The sequence below is a fragment of the Parambassis ranga genome, chromosome 17 (genome assembly GCF_900634625.1).
Source record: "Parambassis ranga chromosome 17, fParRan2.1, whole genome shotgun sequence".
NCBI classification, from domain to species: Eukaryota; Metazoa; Chordata; class Actinopteri; family Ambassidae; genus Parambassis; species Parambassis ranga.
In genome coordinates, this window is record NC_041037.1 from 2,388,751 (window position 1) to 2,409,195 (window position 20,445).

Here is a 20,445-nt window from a genome sequence, read left to right on the forward strand (position 1 = left end):
CGACTGAAACATTTGCGCTTGGGCAGCACAAACTGGTGTGAAGCGGCACACAGTGTGCTCTGCTCCAAAGTGCAGCAACGGGATAAGGAAGGGGAGGAAAAAAAAAAAGAGTTGGCAGGTCTGGTGGGAGCACTCATTATTTGCATGACGTTTAAGAGACAGGTTTGTATTTCATTCTGATCCGTCACTTCCTGTGGAGAAGTGTACATACCCGACGAGAGAATTTAATTCAGGGGCCTCACTTTTTTACAGGGCGGGACGCTCAGCAGCCAACGCACAGACACTCCACGTTCGTAAATAAGCGGTCAAATGATCCCTGTAGGGAAATTCTCCCTTTATTTTCCCCCCTCTACAGAGAGGTCAGAGGTCAGGAATAGGACAAACACCTAAAGAGCTGGTGGGGATTCGGTGTCCACCTCAGATTCTTGACCCCGTGTCTCCCAACTTGCACATATATAGAAGAGGAACCAGTGAAATAAAGCGTATTGCTAATCAACAGTTCCAGAGAAGCCTCACAAAATCCCTCTCCCCGATTTACACAATACTCATATTTCACAACTGTAAAGTCGTCCTGCTGTCCTGTCTGTTAAGTTACCATGCTGTCAACACGCTGTCAATGTGCTGTTAACGAGTCATTTGTCAAGTTGTTGACATGTTTGAATGATATACTTTCCAATGACTATGACTTTTTCAGAGCAATGTGGAGAATTTTCAGCGTCTTTCTGATTTTATCATGTATCCATTAAAAGAATGATATTGTATATATGTTGTGGAAAAACTTCCATAATGGCTCAAAAATACAAAAGTGAATCTGTGTCTCCATGTCTCACACTCTCCATGAGCAAATCTCATGTTTTCACTTTTTGAAGTTGGTTGTTGTTCCAGTTAGTGACACGAATGCAGGCATGCCATCATGTCTGTGTCAGGCCCGTAAGTGCTTCATCACTGTGGTGAGGATTCAGACACATCAGCTCTTCCTCATGCGACACACTCCGGCACTAACTTCCATGGAAAAACAGTGTGTGAGTGTGAGCAGCCAGCGCCTGTACGGAGCGTCCTGAGGAGAGCGAGAGGCAGCGAGAGTTTGAGAGTGAGTGGGATCCTGCTCCGGGCTTATATAGCCCAGTTATTTTTAACCAGCCACCCCCTGGCTTATTACAGCCGTCGTCACCCCCCCCCCCCCCTCCCTCCCCCTCGCCTCCTACCCCTAGCTAGAAAACTCAGGAAGCACGTTTTGCTCCTTTTCCTGCTCACATGCGGCCAGATTCAAACAGAATCAAAGAATGATAGCATTGAGGCTCTCCATCCCCCCTGTTGGAAAAAAAAGAAGGGGCGGGGGGGTGGTGGTGGTGGTGGGACAAGAGAGGAGAAATGTTAAGCAGAGAAAAGGCTGGCACGCGCCAACGGCATGACATTCGCAGCACTGGCTCCAGTCCTGCTCCAGTTTCAGCCCTCAAACATTTGTTAAAAACACAACCACAGACACGGGCCTGCGCAGACGTTTGTACCTGCTGGGCCCATTCAACAAGGCCTCTATGGTTCAATTACTATAACTAAAGAGCAATTGAATTTCACAGGTCCAGATAACAGACACCAAACAGAGCTGTCAGTTAATTGAATTGCACTCATTTGAATAATGTGCTGCATGACACTGCCTGGCTGCTTGTATTGTTATGTAAACCTGTTGATACTGGAAAGCACAGACAAACCAACTCGACTGCTGGGACCCACTGATCTATGCATTCCAAAGAACATTATTAAAATTACTCATATACACTTAAACTGATGCTGAAAAAACAAAAGTTCAAGTCTGTTCTACGATAATGTTTTGATCCTATTTGACTTTTACACACTTTGTTATGGAGCATATGGATACTTATCACCACTCCACCATGAATCTGGCTGTGTGTTTGTGACTCTGTCCCAGTTATAATTAGGCCCTGTTCACACTGGAGAAAGTCATTCCAGCTAGAGTAGGATTGAGCCCAGACAGCCTTTAAGCTGGATGTGTTCAGACCTATTTTCAAGTCTTGCTAGCACACACTTGTGTCCGCACTCAATCCGGCTTCATCCAGCATGTTTGCTGTCCTCCAAACCACTAGGTGGCGCCTCGTAATATACAGAGTCCGTTCACACCGCGGTAGGACCGCGTGTGCGCATGCGTCATGCGTTTTTTTTGTCCCGCGTCGTGCCCCGTGAACCGGAAGTAGAACATCGCTAGATCCACCTCTCGTGGGTGGATCTAGCTGGATTGAAATCAAACTGGATACAGCCAGATTCGAGGTGTTCACACTCAGAAAAAAACACAACTGGATTGATCTGGATGCGGCCGAATCCTGCTTAAGCCACATTTTTTTCCCCAGTGTGAACGGGGTATAATAAACCTTCTTACGCCATCTGTACACAAACCACAGAGGTGATACTTCAGAAAACAAAGAGCACACACTGGCCCCCGGCCCCTGCTGTGTTCCACAGCACCTCTGCATTGAAAACAGCCAGCGTCTGGCTTCCACAGAACCCAAACATGTGTCCCGACGACCAAACGTAGCTTTCAGCAAGTGTTACAGAAACCCACCTTTTAAAAATATGCAGCTCACTCGAGCTAACATGGCAGGAATAATGGCTACATGTGGATATAATTGAGCCGGTAGAGCACTGAGGGGATGGGCCTCAATTTATTAGCTGTTAACACCAGGAATCATACTGGTCCCTCTCGTCACACACACCACACACACACACACACATGGCTTCACTGACTGTGAAAATGTTGTTTTTTTTCTCCTCCAAAGTGCAAAGAAAGGTGCTTTTTATTTGATAAATGAGAATGGGCACGCTCTCAGGGGCTTTAAGTGGGCCACTCTGAAATCACTGGAACATTTTCAGACCGCTGTTTGGACACATGTCAATTCAAGTGCTGGCCAGGGTTCAATGCACATTATGAACTACAAGTATTGGAAGTATTTCTAATGCTACTTTAAAGGGAGTAGTTTAACATTTCCGCAATGTTACAAATTTGGCTTTTTGGCAGCACATTAATGGTGGTTTTTATGTAATTAGGACATTTACAAACAAACAGTTTTTGGATCAAGAGGTGCTCGTGTGCTGGAAGAATTAACTCACAATTTGGTGTTGATGTTCAGATCAGGCTTAGCTTGCCTATTTCCAGCATGGGCTAAGCTTACTGTCAGCTGCATATTTAGCATCTACAAGACAGCTATTAGGAGTAGGAGGTAGTGTTAACTGACACCACATGCATTTCCTGAAGTGGAGGTATTATGCCTAACAGCGCTTTTAAACATTACTAACACTTTGTGTGTCAGTTGACACTATTTCCTGAGCAGGCACAGTGAGCTTTCTGTCGAAGTGAAGACTGCAGCACAGTCACAGCTATCTCATTCACAGTGTTAGTAAAGCTAAGCTAACTAGGATGTGCTGGTAGTTACCTACACATCAGTCTTCTTCTTTTATTCTCTACAAGTGAGCAAAGAAACGCTTCTCACTGATCTCTAACCCTTGTCTTGTGTCAGCAGGTTAACTGTGAGTATGATGACACTGTATAAAGTCAAGTCTATGCTGCTGAAAACTAAGGGGAGGCCTGTGTTTTTTTTCTTCCCTGTGTGGTACGACAACCTCAGACCTGTGCACATTTGAACATGCCGAACTAAACTGTGCCAGCTGTTCAAATAACATAACCCCAACCTCGACACAGGTTCCCCATTGAAGCCACGCTCCGCTTGATTGAGTGATCCAGCCTGCAGTGCACTTTATAGTGTACACACCTCGAAATGGCGACATTTGTAAAAAAAAAAAAAAGGGGGCTAATAAAAACATTCCTGGAGCAAGGAATGCTCCAGGTATTTCCTCTCCTACACCTGGTTACCATTCCTTAAGTGCACTCGTCTGTTTTCACAGAACCGAGCTCTTTCAGAGTCGATATTGATCCTGTATGTTTGAATGGTGTTGTGTTTTGCTTAAATGAATGACATTGAAAAGTCCCAAAGCCAAAGCCTGACGCCATTTCACCTGAGAACTCATCTGTTTGGGAAATGAGTGAGCGTGAGTTACGCCGTCATGTCCAAACGGATGGAACGATCTACGTGAAGTGGGCGGTCAGCATTGTGTGTGAAATCCAGTGGGAGGCAGAGTAATGTCATCAGGTGAAGCATCTGGTGAGGGGGTCAAAATGTCATTGAGTCGATCATTCAATGTAAAAAACTCAGGATGACTAAATGTGAGGATGGTTTCTCAATTTCAGCTCAGGTTCTCATAAGATAATTCAGAGACTGTTCTGAAAGCATGCAACCGTTTCATACATTACTCATCATGACATAAACGAGGCTGTAAAAACAGCCAGAGGATGTTCACAGCAGCTCTGAGAGCAGATTCTTCTCTAGGAAGAATCACACTCACTTTGGGTTTCAGTCATTGTTGAGTTCCTTTTTGGCATCAAAGCTACATAAAAGGTTTAGGAAAATATCAACATTTGAGGTTGAAATACAGCTGAGAAATGAAACCAGTGCCGGCTCCTGACGTGAGGCTGGCTCCAAAAGCAGCATAAGTAAAGATGTTTGCAGCCCGGGACGAGCCGGCCTCTGTGGGGTTAATAAGCTGGCTGTTACCATGGTGAAACCCTTCAGTAACGCCCATCTTTTCTTACAGTCTATCCCTAAACCAGACAGTTTTGCAAATCTCCCATCTGTAACAAGTTTCTCTCCGTTTGTCGTGGTTACCATGGTGACTATCAGCTGATTACTCTATAAGAGGCTCAGCAAATGAGATGATCCCACAGCTGGGTTAAGTCATGAACACGCCGCTCCAGCCACACAAAGAGGAGCTGTGCGTTGTTTTCCGAGTCATCTTAAGGAGCACTAGAATGATTAAATGTGGAAGACCACAGCCAGTGCAATCCTCTGATGACATTAGCAAGGGTGTGACCGAATATAAAGTTATTGATCTAAATGGGAAATTCGTGAGAATGTAGAATCTTTTCTCTCTCTCTTATGAATTCTTTTTTTAAAGATGTGAAAATGTCAAATTACAGTTGACAAAAACCCCTTAAACTGACCAGTTTGATTATTTCCTCTCAGTCTTTTTCAAATATCGTCCATGGCAGCTACTTAGGGGAGAGATCCACACAGGTGAAGCCTGTTCTCGTCGGGGACTCAAGGCCAAGAGGCATCCTGAGTTTTCCTGCGAGCTGTCCGGCAGTCAGTCAATAACTCATCAGGCAGTGGCAGCGGGGGGGTCAGTAGGCTCCTTTGCACATTATAGATGCTATCTCAAAGAAACACTGGGACATTAACCTCCAGTCAAACTGCCATAAAACACCCTTGCTTTTTAGAGCGGGTGATGGGTGAGAAAGATGCTGATTCATCAGTCCTGTATTAATGGTTGACTGTCTGTAGTCTGAGTTTCAGACAACAGAAATCTGGGTGCAACAAGTGCAAAATCAGATTCTCTGTTTTTTACAGTTAGAGCAGTTGAAGGGAGTGTTCAGGTGCTGAGGGTGGATCTACAACTGAGTAATTTAGATTTTTGGGTTTGGTTGCAAAAGGCAGAGAAAATAACAACCTGTGGTTGACAAACAAAACGAGATCCGGTGTGTACTGACATTCTGGCACGCGCTGAATTCATATTTTGATGTGTCCCTCTTTCACTCTTAGCCTGCTGACAGGAATTGGTGTTTGTGGTTTGGTTTTGTGAACTAACCAGGTGGGTCCATGATGCACTAAATGAATCCGCACCAATGCAAAATATTCAGTTCGTGAATGTGTGAAGTGTGCTACCTCAACGGAGAGAGTGGTTAGCTGAGCCACATATCGGTTTCCTCTCAACTTTTCCTTTGTGGTACAATCTGCACTGATGGAGTCTGGTCTGAAATCTGTACGTTTACAGTTGGAGGATTTTCATCTACTTTAAATACGGCAGGGTTTTACTACTGCAACAGAACTGAAAATACCCACACAGTCAGCAACTTAAAAGTCAAAGATAGTTTTGAAAGCTCCCCCGAGGAGCACAGTGAGTCAAATTACTTGTGAGGCAGCATACCTAATTGATTTATTTACCACACCTGGCTTCAATAAACGACACCAAAGTGCAGGTTACTGGTCTATTTAACACTTCAACTGGAGTATAATTAACCTACTGTAATAGCTCAGGGGCCTCAACCGACTGGTTAGCTTCAAACCCCCTCTTCCCCACAGCTCTTGAATAACTTGTATCTCTGGAATCATCTGTGCCTCTCTGCTGGCTTCCTGAATGGGCCCCACCATTGATCAGGCTGTAATTTATTTGCTTTTTATGGGTTGAAAACACACACAGGGGCTGCTTCTTATCATAGCCGAGGAGTGAAGATTAACTAAAGCAAAGGTGAAATGTAAGACGACAACTCCACCTGACATGAGAGTGATGGTGACCGCAGTACTATATAATTAATACTTCAGACAGGTCTATTGTGAGGCTGAGGTAATTACCATGAGGAGGGACTGTTGACATAACTGCTCCTTTCTGGTATTTTATGACTGTGACACTTATTCATCAACCAACTGCTCCTAAAATATGTGATCATCCTGTGCTGTCACAGTGAATAGTGTAACATGCTATGCACACACACACACACACACACACGCCCAGAGCTTTGCAGCTGCTTGAGCTGTGACCGAGCGGGGAAAGTCGACACACATCAACTCTTACTCCTCCACAAATGAGCCTTCTCCGATGCTTTGTTTAGGGTCAAAGGTCAAAGTGTCTGCTACTTTTAGGCGTCTGTATCCCCATGACCTCTGGAGAGCTCCAGGTCCTCACCCTCTCAACCTTGACTGACCACTTAAAGAACTCACCTGAGCTCTGCCTTAAGCAGTTATCAGGCCCATCTTGTTTGCTGCTCAGCTGAACTGTCAGAACCTGTTCTCACACCAGCTCGTCACAAGACCTGTTGTCTCTATTGTCCTTGGAGTAACTGCTTTGGCTCGATTAAGTCCCTTCTTGTTTTTCTTTTCCATCTAAGCCCTGGCGATTTTGTCAGCGTGCCTGGGCATTTCTCTGCCGCGGTGCAGGTCATGTACTTCAACCTGAGGGGGTTGAGGGTTGAAGCTGAGGGGATAAACACACTTGATCCATAAATGCATCTGTGGTCATGAAGCAAGAGCCCTGTAGCTCTGGGTGACATTCTCTAATGCAGCTGTTCCATTTAACCTGAGGCCCAGACACAGCGCAAGAAAAAAGCCTTTGCTAATCTACCTGCTATATTATGCAATTCAGACATTCTTTTGTTAAAGGTGTAGAGATGTTCTTAGACAAGGGCCTGCATACAGATTGAGCTTTTACTCAGAGAAGCTGCATTCCAGCATAAGAAGGATCCCATAATATACACTTGTTGGTACTAGCATCTGTGCTATACGCAAATAAATCAAATAAAAATTCATTTAGAGGACGTGGTTGAGCGGTCTTCTCAGTTCTCCTTTAGGCTTATAGAGCAGTTGTGTATTGTATGTTGTCAGTGTATTTTGAGTGAGTATTACAGAGGTGTACTCTGGTTTAATGCAGCTGGTAACCACTTCCTGTTTTTCGAACAGTGAATCTTCTCACAGTTTGGCCATAATTTCCTGAAGTGTGTGTTTCGCGTGTGTGAGCGCAGGCTCTTTGTGTGTTGTGGGTTAACGCAAACTGAGGTGGCTTGCATGTTTGCAATGAACAATCACAGTTCCTCTCTCTCTCTCTCTGCTCGGTGTGCTGCACCTTCCTGAGCGGCAAAAGTTAAGACACAATTAAAACATTGATTGCGTTTTGCAGCAACAATGGAAAAAAAAAGTGTGACATATGTTGAGGCGTCCTCGCTAATAAATGCAATTATTGAGCAATCTTCACATTGTCTCTTGATCTCTACATCTCGCTCTCTCGTGTCTGTGATCAGCTCAGGAGCGTGGACCTCACACAGGCTCACAACAGAGATACCACATTCCTGCCTGTGCTGAGGCCCAAGTTGAATGTTGTCTTTCAAATCAGAGATTAAGAGGAACACATGTACACCAGTTGTGTATACTGTATAATGTGTGTTTCTGAGTGAGCCAAGGAGACTGCAGGGCTCTAATTTGTTTTTGTAGACTCTGAGGTCGACCCAGCTAAGATTTATACTGGCATTTTTTTCTCTCTCTCAGCCTATTGAGAGACAAAAGCTTGACAGATATGCTGCTGTCCTTAAAATACAGACAATAGGCCCACAGCCTGCTTCTGCTCTCTGTATCTGAGGGATATCATGTTCTTAATCTTATCTTTTATGTAGCATTTCTCATACAATAAACACAAAGTGCTTTCCAGAGATTGTCCATACAAGCACACACACACACACGCACACACACACTAAGGTCCATGCATGATTTTAGTTTTGTAGAATCAATTAAATCTGGAGGAACAGAAAACACAAAAATAGAACAATTAGACACTAAAATCAATAAGTGAAACAATAAAAGAAGAGACTAACTCTCTTTACTTATTTGCTGATCTGATTAGTTGAAGACAGACACATTCTCCTCCCATGCTGGGACAATATTCCAGGTGGGGTCTGTCATGTAGCAACTATTTTCTGCCAAACTACCAGAATATCACTGGGCAGGAGGCAGGAAGACAAAGTCTGTGCCTCACATCAAACCACTCTGTAGGCCAGTAAACATGAGTATTTGCTGGTGGGGTGAACTGTCCCTTTAACATCCTACAACACAGCAAAGAGAAAGAGAAAACAGACAATCACACAGGTAGCCACACATGCCACAAGCTGGAGAAGTGGGCCTGACTTGTGGGGGAAGAGGTTCCCCACTGGTTTTACACACAGAGATAAACAGCACATTTGGCTGGAAATAGATCCCCTTCATCTCTCTTTGACCTAGAATTTGTGCAACCACATTGAAATGTCTTTTTATACCCACCCAACCCTGTTGTTACCTACTACTGAACAATTGAAGAGAAATCTGAGATTTTTAGCAGCTCATCCATGAAGGTCCTAACCCAAAGGAGCCCAAAAAAAAAGGGGGTCCGGGGTAAACTGTCCTACTGCTTCCTGAAATATCCTCATAGAGGACAAAATGGGGTTTTAATGGAAATGTATGGCTGGGTGTGTCATGTTATGAAAATCCCACAAATTATGGGCTGGTGGGGAATTGTTCTAATCCGGCAAGCAAACCAGCACTGCGGAAACAGAGCTGCCATTTTGGAGAAAGAGAGAGAGCCTGGGCTGAGATCTAATGCATCATCTAAGACCCCATTCGCACTTAGGGAATCAATCCGGCTAGAGCAGGATTCGGGTCGTAACCGGATCCATCCGGATCGTTTTTTTCTGAGTCTGAACAATGCGAATCGGCATATATCCAGATTGATTTCAATCCACCCCTCGGAAGTGGACCTAGCCAGATTGGCTCAAACGTGTCTCAGGTCTGAACACAAATGCAGCTAGCGTCGTGATACGTCCGGTTCACAGGGACAGTGTCCGCGTTGCGTACAAAAGCCGCATGTAAACAACCGTCAGACTATGACAGCTTTGTCCCAAGTTTATTTTCCACAGGGCTACAAAGGAAAAAACTGCTTTTTGAACCGAAAAAAACAAAAGAACGAGCGACACGGGACAAAAAAAATGCACAACGCATGCGCGTCCTACCGTGGCCTGAACGGACTCTGCATATTATGAGGCGCCACCTAGCTGTTTGGAGGACAACAAACAAGCCGGATCAAGCTGGATTAAGTGCAGACACGCGTGTGTTATAGCCAGATTTGAAAATAGGTCTGAACGTATTCAGCTTAAAGGCTATCTGGATTCAATCCTACTCTAGCTGGATCGACTTTCAACAGTTTGAACGGAGCCTAATGTGAAGTGGAAGAAGAAGTGGACATCACAGGTTTAAGGGTCTGCATCTGTAATAAATCACCTAGTGGATTCAGAAGTGTGTGTTTGTTTAATCAGGGTCAGCTCTTATCCAAACACGGCTCAGACTCATGTCTTCTTTTGAGTTTTCCATCTCTCAGCAGGAAAATGTGAGGAACAGAGATCAAAGATTAGCACCTGATGTATGCGCGGCAGTAATTTAAGATTCCATGTATTTGCTCTTTGGAGTCATTCGTTACTAATATTTCACTGCACTTGCTCAGCTAAAGCTTTCATCAGATGTTCAGACGCAGCAACGTCCTGGATCATGTTGTGTTTCTGTGGCGCGTTGCTTTTCTTGGAATGTGCGCCGGCTCTTTGAATGTTCTGTTTCCTGTGATTTCAGAGGCCCTTTGTCTCTGCGTGGTAACTCACTAATCAGGGAACTCCGTCATAGCTCCCCGCCGCTACAGGCCACGCTCCCTTAATGTCACCCTCTGTGTAATGATATTTTTGGCTCTGTTCTCATGTCTCTTGCAGTTCATTGAATCAAAAAAAAAATTGGGAAGAACAATCATTTTTAGGAATGTGGACAGTAAAAAAATGAGACATCTGAATGGGTAACTGCTTCGTCATCTCCAAATGTGAATATGTGTGGAAATAAATGACAGTAAATCTTTCTCAGTTGGGGCCTTCCTCTCACCGTTATGTGCCCGTTAGCTCCTGGATGATTTATGATTTAATATATATTCTATGCTACTGTATACACAGATCATCTTTCTCTGTTCATAAAAACGGGCAAAAAGCCACACATATGCCAAGACTAGACAATCATAATGAGGTTAGTTTTTTTTTAAATACGCCGGGTTTCCCCATCTTCTTTTGCTTGTGGTTTAATGATGTGTTACAGGATCCATGGAACAACAATGAAACCAGATGTGCTTAGTAATGCATCTATATCGAGTACAGTCTTAACAAGTTTGCAGAAGTTGAGCTGATCTCACACCATGTAGTCCGTGTGAAAACTTTGTGCCATCTAAGCGTTCTGAAAGGCCTCCGGTTCCTTTTTATACCTCCCCTTAAAATAACCCTCCTCCCATTGGCTGAGATCAGACTGGTCACTGAATCACATCAGGCCAATTAGAGAGTAACACTTCCTTTTACTGTGAAAGATGTTTCCTGTTGATAGTAAATGTATGGCCTGCCGAAGAGCAGGGGGGTTGAAATGCAGCCAGTGTTTCCCTGACCTTTGTGGCCTTCATGGCGGAAAAAGTGATGCTGTTGTAGGGGTGAGGTGTGTGTTTTGACTGTGTGTATGTTCTGGCAGGCAGGATAAGTACATTTGACTTAAACACAGTTTTGAGGTATTGTTACTTCACAGCTTGACACTTTTTAGATTAACATTGCTTTTTTTCTGCTCATTACATTAAAGAGTAGAATAATTTCATTAAAAAACTAGTAATCTACTCTTTCTACACTGAAATTAGCAGTTTAATTTTAAAATATTATTTTCATTTTTTAACACCAGTGTCTGACTTTCTATTGTTTCCTAGCGTGCCAGGACCATGCTCTCAGAAATCCATTGTCTTATTAATAGTTCCCGGAGTTACAGGACATGACCTAACATGTTAGTAGAATACAGAATGAAGGCCTGTGACTGTTTTTATTTGTAATTGTCACTGACAAAGGAGTGAAAATAAGTGATCACTGGGTGTTATCTTTGCTTCACTTCTGCAGCTGCAGCCAAAAAACATCAATATTATATATATTGTATTGTATATTGTATATAGATGGATTGTAGTTCTAAGTAGGGATGTCCTGATCAGGTTTTTTTGCCCTCGAGTCCGAGTCTGAGTCATTTGATTTTGAGTATCTGCCGACACCAAGTCCCGATCCTTTCTATAAAGGCACTCATTACGGCAAAACCCGTGTGTGTGTGTGTGTGTGGGTGTGTGACCGCACTGGGAGATTTCACAGACGCAGCACATCGAGGTCTCGAACCCAGGACCTGTCGCTCCAAAAGCAACTGTCATACCCCTACACTACAAGACACAGAACCACCCTGCACAGAAGGCATTAACTTTGACAGCCCTAATAAATATATATCCGAGTCCTGATCAGGAGGTAATGTCCGATTCCGATCGAGTCTGAAATCATGTAATCGGGCCCGATTTCCGATCACATGATCGGATCGGGACATCCCTCGTTCTAAGGTAGTGTGACACCTCTAGCTGTTGAAGTTTTGGGGTGCTAGAGTTCATCCACTTCCCTGTTATTCCATATTTGGCGGGCGGGCAGCTGCTTTAGCGGGCACCTGTTTTTAAAAGTGGCCACAAGCTTAATTATGTATAAATTAAAACCTTCATATGATCAAATGAGTGAAGAATTTGGGTGAACATGGGAATACACTGGTTTTATGATTTCTATCATAGACAACATCCAGCAGCTTGTGCCTTTTAGTGGGATTTTTGTTTGTCTGGTGTAAAAGGAGCTGCTTAAAAATCCATGTACACACTGGTCCAGATGATACTACAGGGGGTTTCCTGTGCGTGTGTTTTTTTGTAGTAGTACTAATTTTACTTCGAAAAAACGCTGATACACGGTGATGCAAAGGTCTGTAGAGAGGAGCTGCTTACACACACACACACACAGTTGACACACCATGGTCATAGCATTAATCTGAATCATTTCTTCCATGTCACCACATCTTCCTCGTGTCACCGGACGGGTTCTGGTGGCAGATCTGGCTGTTTCACAGGCCCGTGCCATGTGAAGTGGTTCACTCCCTGCAGGAATGACAGCTTCACTCTGATCAGCTCAGTCAGATCACATTCCAAAGCTGTAATTACACCGGCGAACAGATCTGATGTTTAACTCCTTGTGGCACAAATGTTGTGTTTTTCACAACCACATAAACAGGAACCGCAAGAGATCTTTTTGATGTTTGTGAGAATTATTTTTTTTCTATTCGGGTGAGGAGGTTAAGTGGCCAGTCTTACCCCTCACACCCACCTGTTTCTGTGGCCAGCATGGACGCTGGCTTGTTTACCCCTGATAGTACTCTGCTGCAGAGTAAAAGCTGAGGGGCCCGATGGCTGTGGCTTACAGGTTGGAGGAATGTCTACCGTCTGGACGGGAAAATGTAATCAGCTGAGATCAGCGAATTAGAGGCCAGTTTCTCTTTCTCCCATCGCCCTCTCACTTTCCCTCCATGTGCTTCTCACGCATGCAGGCGCTCTCACTTTTTTCAGTCATACACACACACACAGTCTTTCAGATGAAGAAAAATGACACCTTTTCTTTCAGCTATTTCCTCTGTTTTTACATAGTTGAGCCTGGGGTACAAGAGGCAACCTTGTGTTTTCATGTGACAAAACACACAGAGGTCTGTGTGGATTCAGCAGAGGTGAATAGCCTAATTCATCATTTGGGGTTAGGCCTGTCTAAGCCTCATCTGGGAATATCTCTATCTACAGTTAAAAAGTAGCGACTGTTGGCGCTGTCTCTCGAGCTTAAAGAAACTACAACTCAGTCTTGTCCTCTTTTTTTTGACTGATGACTTCTCCGGAGAATCAAAATTCCACAGTTAATATGTGGTTTAACCCAAAAGTTCTGCATAGGAAACAGCATTTAGCCTAATCCTTCGATGATTTTGGCTGCATTCACAAAAGTGGTTGAAAAAATATGCATATCCTTCAGTAAAGTAAAACCATAAAATGCCACCATGTAGAAATACTCATTTACAAATTAACTCTCTCTTCATCTTTACTACACTGTGATTTAGGATGGACTCACCCACAGCAAACAGTGTTTTTATAAAAATTCTGTAAAGCTTTTTTTAAAAGGAAACGGTCAAATTAAAGACAGATAGTGTCTTGTATGACTCTCAATTTAACTCATAATATTAGGATATAAGAGCCCAGTGCTGCACGTTACTGCTGTATGCTCAGCATATGTGTGGAAATCTTTCTCAGCATGTTGTCATCTCAACATGTCAGAGCCTATTTTGGTACAATTTATGTCATATGAGCTTCTTTTGTTATTGTTACCGACATAAACGGATTCAAGCAACACATTCCCAGGAAATGATGTATGTATTTAGTAATGTGGAAGACAATGCTGGTGCTCATGCACAAACAATGCACACAATATAACAGCTACTATGACAAAATCCTGATTAGATCTTTACTCATGTATAATTTTGGATAAAGGGATGTTTCTGACACCTAAAGAGTCTGAAACTAAAATAGAATTTGATTGGGTTTAAGAAAGTAAAACACTGCTTTCAAAAACAAGAACCCATCCCATCTGTGAAACATGGTGGTGGTAGCATCATGGTTCGGGCCTGTTTTTGATGGAACAATACAATTCTAAAATTAAGTGTCACAGACGTCTGTTTGGGAATAGACAGTCCTGACATGTTTCAAGGAAATCTCAAGGAAAAATAGGTCAAGTAGCAAGACAAGGACGAGGACGAGGACGAGCTGTCCTACAAAAGGATGGTTCAAGAACAGAGTGAATGTTTTGGAATGGGCCAAGTCAAAGCCCAGATCTGAATCCATCTGAAATGTTAAGTTGTGTTATGTTGTGGGCAGCAGTGGCTCAGTGGTACAGCAGGGTTGTCCAATAACCGGAAGGTTGGTGGTTCGATCCCAACTCCTCGTGGGGCAAGGCACTTTACCTGCATAGCCTCCAAGTGTACTCACTGGTGTATGGGCTGCCTTAAGCAATTTCCCCATTGTGGGACTAATAAAGGTTTCTTAAGTTTCTTAATTTAATGAACCTGAAGCACAGTGAGCGTTGTCCACCAACAGGTGAGGCTGCTCTGCAGTGAGCAATGGGCTGAAAAGGGCAAAAGCACCACTGAGCACCACTGAGGAAGGCAGTCAGATGTGTTATCAGTTTTTTTTCCATCACTCACGAACAGGCCTGTCGTCACTACACTGTGTATGGTGTATATATATATATATGTATATATATGTATATATATATATATATATATATATATATATATATATATATATATATATATATATATATATATATAAATATCTCAAGTCACAGCAGAGGCATTATTTTTGATAATGAAGCCTCACGAGTGGACATTAAGGCTAACAGGTCAACCACAGGCACGCTCAGGCTGCACTGTGCTCCCCCCCACCCCAGCCCGCTGCCTGTCACGTATACTCACTCTCACACATTCTCACTCGCTCTCACACACATGTCGATAACCACACTTGTAATGTGAACCTCACTGCTGAGGAGAGCAGGCCTGTAATTACGAAGCAACGGTGGGAAAGCCATAATCAGAAAGACTCAAATAGAAATCTGAATCAACAGATGATTCCAGATTGTTTCCTCGCCTCTGTTTACACAAACGGCCGCTCTGATTTACATTTGCAACTGGAAAACCTATTGTCCCTTGCACAAATGTTAACATTTCTCTGATTGAGCCTTTAAGAAGCCTGTAAGTGGTGATTATATAATTGTGCTTGGGTGTTTTTTGCTTTCACTCAGACGCCACATCAAACAGAGCTTTTCTTTCCCCCTGTATGCTACCAACCAATGAGGAAAGACAGTTTCATAGAGATCATAACCTCTAAAAGGAAAAAAAAACATATTTGTTCTAATCAGTGGCCACTGTGAATCACACTTTGTGTTCACTTGCTTTCAACAAAACCCTCAGTGTGTTTCTGTTGCACACACAAACACTGCATTTTCACTATTTCAGGCCAGCTGGCGGAAACCGTTAAATGAGCAGAAACTCTGACACCTCTGTGGTATGAAAATGAGATGTAATGCACATTTTCTATCTGAAACAATTCTTCCTCTTTTTTTTTTTACTGCTGTAAAGCTGCAGTTTTAAAACACTACTGTTTAAAACACTGCCGTTGCTCAATGGCAATTGCCTAAGACACCCCATTCCTGGGAAATGAATGCATGCCCTTGTTCCAAATTTAGTTTTTGCCCGCCACCATGGGCTGCTATTTGGTCTGCCATTTCTCAGGGTTGTGGGCTTCTTTAATGAGCACTTTGATCCCACTCAGGTCTGGCGCTGATGTTTACGTGACCCTGGAGTAAAATAAAAAAAAAAAAAAAAAAGATTCCTGTTTTATAGAGACCGGGGTTGTGGTGTCCAGTGTAGTGGCTGCATCAAGACCTCGTCCTCATCCTCAGACCCTGAGTGACTGCGCAGAGGTCGCAGCCACATTTTAAACTCAGAGCAGGGAGGGTTTTTTTTTTCAGAGGAAAGTACAACAACAGATGACAAATGGACACACTTGAGGAGTGTTATAAAGGACAAAGTATGAAAACAATACTGAAACATTTCCAGTCAACCTCAGTCAGATTCCAGTGGATCTCCAGCTCACGTTGCAGATGTGTCAGATGTTTTTAAGGTTTTATTTGTTGTATAACATGTGCTTTTGATTAGGATTTCCCTTTATCAGCCTCATAAATTTCATAACTAAAGTGCAGCAGTTTTTCTTGGCTCTACACGCCAGATATTTTATTTCCAGTGTGACTTTGACATGGAGCAGCTGTGTTGTTAGTGAAGGAGGCTCAGGTTCTTCCTAAGTCGCTGCTTCTGTATACTTTCAGCGTAACTTCAAACCTTCGACTTGACAAGTTCTCTTCCTTTATTTGCCTCTGAAATGTTACACTTCATTATATCTCATATTTACCATTGTGACATCCGCAGTGGACGATTATTGGAGGCAGAAGACTGTGGATTCCATACATCGCATATGTTGCGATGAAACAGTATGATGATTTTAAATATGATTATTTTAGCTTTTCATGCATCAAACATCATATTCAGTGACTTTTTCTTAAGAACTGACTGCAGCTATATATTACAGATCATTCCTATGGACACAGTTTTGATCAATATGAAGGATACACTTCTAGTTGGACAAAAGAAGTCTAGTCAGTTTATTTTAAATCCTTTTTTTGTGTGTAATAAATGGTGGAATTACCACATTCCACCAGGTGAATTACCAGCTTTATGAGCACGCAATTTACAGCAAAGAGCTTCAATCACAAGTACTGAATGTTCTGGCGTCATTCATTATTTGGCACGAAGTCTTATCTAATGTCAGGTTGAAGAAAGCTTGTCTTGTTTCTCTCTGCGAGAGCACCCTGAAGCCAAAGACCTGACAGTAACCTTACTTTAGCTGCTACAAAGCACGCATCAAAGCGTGTATGAAAATACAACCTGGTGTGCAGTGCATGTTCACAGTGAAAGATTAATCTCTAAATCCTGTTTAGGAAGAAAGACAGGATATGCAAAGCCACCATAACAGCCTGACTGACAGCGGTGTGTTTGCTTTTGTACGCTTGACTTAAAAGAAAAGGTATAAATCTGTTTTTGAGCTTCATAAAGATATTTTATCAGTCATACTTGAGTACAATGTGATGGGAACTGAAGTCAGAAGACACCTTGCCTGTTAATGCAGTGACTCACAGCAGGTTTGCACTGAGCTGCTATCACATACATATAATGGCCATGTGAGCAGCTGGAGGAGCGAGCTCCTGCTGCAGGTATGGACCAATCAGACAGTGAACGAAACCAAAACCCTTGCATTCACGTGTTTATATCCTCAGAGCCGGGTGAAGAGGAAGGTTTGGTGTGAGAGAGATTAGTGGATTTATCCAGGTGTAAATGGCTGCAAACTATTGCCTGGACTTGCCTGCTGTGTGCCCGTCCACGTGTTCTGGATGCCCATGTGTCAGTGGTTGTGAGTCATGCCAGAAAACGTTGTTTGCCCAGGCTGCTGTGACTCATCGCGTGCTTGCTGAATGGGACCCGGACTGTCGTTGTTTTCTCATGCTTCGACTGCTGTATCTGTCGGACTTCTGTGTATTTTGCCTGCTGATGCATTTATCTAAAAATCTGCATCTGGCATGTCACTCAAGACTAAGATGCTGTCTTGTTTTGTGCCTTTTTTCCAAGACAACGTGCAAACACAGATCTTTGGCTTTGGAAACATGCGTGGGCGACTGTCAGTGCCATGTACTGGTGCCTGACCAAGGGTTACAACCCAGTGGAGACAGTGTTAACCACATTGCTGATACAGAGACGTTATGAGCGCCTTATCTCTTCCTTCAGCCTCCTTAAGTCAGCTATACAGCACTCGAGTAGAGTTTTACAGCAACAGAAAAAAATGGCCATAAACATAAAATGAGTGACTGATAGCTGCACTCGACTGAAGGATGCCCTCTAATTAGCGTGTTTTATGAGCCCAGGATCCACAGTGAAAACATGTTCATGCTGTGTCAGAGAGCAAACACTGCCTGGGAGGTCACAGTGGCCACAGGGAGCTCCAGAGTGTCCTCACACCAAGTTCATGGCATTTTATAGAAAGTCTCCCAGCAGACCTTTGGCTCCCGTATCTTATTTGCTAATTAAGTTAATTAGGGATGAGTAATGTGATATTTATTGTGCTTGGAAATGATAAGATGTTGTGCTATCCAGTGTTATCAGTTCTATGCAGCAGCTGACATCCTGTAAATATCAAGCTGTTGTAATAATATGGAGACAGCGGGGAATCTGCTCTCTTGCTCTTTTTTTTCCGTCACCCTCAGTGCAGCAGAGAATCGTGTAGTTGTGAACAACGTTGTTGGTTCTTGGAAAGAACTGATCTTAAACATGAACCCAGGACTGAGAAAATCGTGAAAGTTTTTAACTTATGAACTTGTGGAATGATCATTCCAAAACACAACAAACAAAGAAAACAGCTCACACTCTGGAATCTCAGGAACGAATCCCCCTGAGATCTCCCATTTCACCTGCTCCTAAAAGGGCACACCACTGAGCTCTCATCCCGAACAACAGGAGGCAACCACTCAGCAACCAAAAGCTCTTTAAATGATTGAAATATTTTCGATGCTCCTCGAAACAAAGGGAGTAAAAACAAGGGAGCTGAGTGAGATGCAGGAGATCCCCCCCCCCCCCCCCCAGTGACCCTCTGGTCAACTAGAAAGTGGGAAGGGTTAATCCTGGTTTACACTGACCTCACTCAGCAGCTCCTCAGCACCCGCAGTGATAAACATGAGTAAGAGGAGGATTCTGCTGTCACCTGGAGACAACACAGCGCCCCTGGCCTGACCCCACATGTGACGACAGACATGACATGACACAGGCGAGGAATAAAGATGCAACACAAGCAATAAAGATAAGTTCTGTACATCGACAATGGTCGGCTTAGTTTATCTGCTTAAAAACATTTTAAAAAAGTCACATTCTGTGCAATGACAGACATCCAGTGGGTCATTCAACGGTTGCTTCTGATTTATTCGTGAATATTGATGCTTTAACAGGACATGTCATCAAGTGCGTGATTTTTTTTAATTAACCATCTATTAGTCAGCTTTCCATCATCGGACTCATGTTGCTTCGTGCTAACATCTCATGGCTCATCTCAGGGAAACAATGCTTTTATCGTAGAAATGCTGACAAATTAAGAAATGATTGTACAAGTTTTTATATGAGTCAGTGTTGCAAATCCAACTCGTCCAAACAGGAAGGGCAGTAAAACATCCATTAAAAGAGGCAAAAGGACAAAAATGAGAGAGGGAAATTTACAAGGAGCGAAGGTGTAAAAAGAAAATGAAAAAAAAGAAGAAGAGAAAAACAGAGAAAAATTATTTATTAACCTCCTTTTCTTCACCTCTTGGAAATCAGCGAGCTTTTCTTCACTTTAGCGGCTGATAATATCCCTGCTATCGTTCAAGGTAAATGCAAAGTTCAAAGGATGTCAAAACTGTTTGACAAAGTGTTGGGCGTTGACATTAGCTTTGCAGCAATTTCTTGTTTTTCCATTTTGGACTTATCTTTATTTCTATTGATAAGACGACGCAGATTCATCATTGTCGAGTTTTTTTGTTCGCAACCCTAATCAACTGAGTTTTAATTTTTCTGAGTGATTAATTTTACAAATACACACTCTGTGTGTGTATAGGTGTTGGATGATAGTGAGGTTTGTGTGGGTAAGACCGATAAATCAACTTTGGACATGTTTTTGTAGTCATATAACCGAGTGTAGGTGTGTTTTGTGTTGAACAGGCTTAGAAAACTATTACTGCATTCCACGTGCGTGTTTACTTGTCTGTTCAGGTCTCATCTTTAACCACACCCTCACAGTGTTTTTATAGTATAGATTCATTTACTGAATCATTCCTTTGAAGCAGACTCATAAAACTCTTTGGTGGGAAGTGTCAGCCAACATTTTTATGACTTTTGTTTGGTATGAAATGTAAACTGTGATGCTACTTCTTCATAACGCACTGTAAATGAAATGTGTGATGTTGTGTCTGCAGCACTATTTCCAAAACAACCTGGATGTTGTGTTGAGATGTGTCAAAAGTGTGAAATGATGTATTTAATTGCAGATAATGCTTTGATGCCATTATCATTAATATGCATGAATACTATTTCTGAAACTGCAAACAAGTTTGATGGAGAACTATGACACATCTGCAGACTCTCCATGCAGAAGACACAGAAGGCTGGACCCTGTAGTAAATGGTTGTGATCTTCAGTCTTTCAGGTGGGAGCACATTCAAAACAAACATGGTTCCATCACTGCACTCAA